This window comes from Ixodes scapularis, unplaced genomic scaffold (genome assembly GCF_016920785.2).
Source record: "Ixodes scapularis isolate PalLabHiFi unplaced genomic scaffold, ASM1692078v2 PGA_scaffold1__304_contigs__length_218370807, whole genome shotgun sequence".
NCBI lineage: Eukaryota > Metazoa > Arthropoda > Arachnida > Ixodida > Ixodidae > Ixodes > Ixodes scapularis.
Window position 1 is genome coordinate 169,333,503 of NW_024609846.1, and position 2,253 is coordinate 169,335,755.

Here is a 2,253-nt window from a genome sequence, read left to right on the forward strand (position 1 = left end):
CTCCTTGCTGGGTTGTGAAAAACTTCCACCAGGCATCGATGCCCGAACTTCTCTTCGCGAACACAGTTACTCCGGGTACAGGAAGCCCGTTTACAAGAAACAAAAAGGGCGCTATCCTTTGAAGAGCGCCGCTTGCTATCCTGTGACTAATATGATCTCGGGCAAGTGGGGAGCGCAAGAAGAGAAACAAAATGGAAGCAAAAACGTTTGCGCGGTGGAGGAGCAGTGAGAGGAAGGGCGGCGAATGCCCTATGCCTTCAGAACACAACAAAAACCATAATACAAGCGCCCCCCCCCCCCCCCCCCCCCCCCCCGATGATCAAGAGAAGCAAGAAAAGAAATATAACATCAGGGCCCTCGGCATTTCTTGGGGAATGCGTAATTCGCACCTAACCCAATCAGATCCAGAGAGGGCACTATGACGATGCGCGTCTAGTCTGCGTGTGTGAGTTTGCGTGCCCTTCCGGTTTTGGCTCGCTGTAACTTGCGATTAAACCAAGCCGAGATATGGCACCTAATACCTTGGGACAACCATAATCGGGTGCGACTGCAAGAAAAAGAAATAAAAAAAAAAGTGTGCACGCTGGAGGGGAAGGTACAATTCGCTACCTTTCGAGCTCAGAAACCTTAAGTAAGCCTGGTGTTCTGAGCTTAGAAAATACAACATATGCTCAGCTGACACGTACCCACGCATAACAACGGCAATGGACCTTTTCCACATACCGACGGCACCAAGCGTTGGCTGCACGAACTAAAATCGAGGAAGTGACTTGCGCTACTAATCTATAATGGGAGCTACGCCACTGTATATATATCTTGGTGAAAGCGTGAAAAACTGGTAATTCCGGTGAAGCACAGGTTGCACAGCGGACGACTACGGCGATTAGAGGTACAGCCGCCATTCTAGATGCTTTTTCCCAACGGAGTTGTTGACTGGTCGCGCGACCGACGAAACAAAAAGGAAGTGGACAAAAAGCAAAACACCACACAAATGTCGTGTTTTGCTTTCCGTCCACTTCCTTTCTGTGTGTAACACAAATATGTATATGCTGAAATTACGTGTTCTACTCGCTGATCCACAGCCTCCTTCCGAACTTCCTCGATTTTTTGTGCCGACTTCTACCGCTTGGCATCGGGCGCTCGCGCGTGCGCAGAACGCTTCTCGGATAAGGTCCATTGTGCTGATGGCGAAACGGCGTCCGCGTAAAGTCAACACGACATCTACACACAAAATGAACTCCCTGACGTCACACCGCTGTCGGTACTGCGCATGGGCAGAAGGTTTCTGCGACCGCGCGTTGCCCACACTCGATGCGGGCAAGCGCGGACTTGTTTGTCAACAGCGTGTCGGTTGGAATGAACGCTAATCATGTTACTCAGCTTTCCTCCTCGCTGACACCCTCACCTTCAAATATTGATCATTACCATTCCAGCAGACGACGCATTTTTTAAGCGCACTGAGAGGATAAAGGGACGATTGCGGAGTCAGCGCTTGGCTGAGACTCATACCGTCACTGATTGAAAACCTGTATCCGCCAAACGCGGACACAGTACACGTGCCCAATTCATTTGACTCTTTATGTACCGGGTACGCTTAAAGATAGCGTCGTTTGGCGGGAGGGGAAAGAGGAAGCGAGGGGTCTCCCCTCCCCCTCCTCTCTAGAGGAGAGTTAACTGGCCTCTGAAGTACGGAAACCATGAGTTCCGCCTTCAGATTTCTTAAAATCCTAAGTTATGCGGGAGAACCGCTCCTCGCACGTGTAGGAGACGTGATCCGTTGATTGAGGCCGGTCACGTAACTTAAATCAGCGAATAGCGGCGCCGCGCATGGAAAACAGGAAAGGAGAAGGAGGCGAAAGCCAGGGGAACACACGCCGGGGCGCGTGCAACGTCGGCGAACTTTTCTGCACGGCGCAGGATTCTTTTGCTCCTCACGTGATCAATCTCATCGAATAGCAGAGCGGCTGTACGTGGAAAACAGACGCGCCACTCTGGCTCCCGTAGGGATCCTATTCAGGAACTCTCGTCCGGCCGTGCGAAGGCTACTGTAGTTGCGAGCATTACCGCTTGGTTGCGCCATCGCGTGACAATCTTGCCTAGTGGTAATATCCAAGCTTGCCCGTAACGTCTGTTGCGGCCATGCCGGTATTTTATGTGCCGTGAGCGTTCAGTTTACCGCGTCAGCTTCACACCGCAGAAGTAGGAGCTCAAGGGAACCAGTCTAGAAATAACCGTCAGTACCCAGCAATGGCG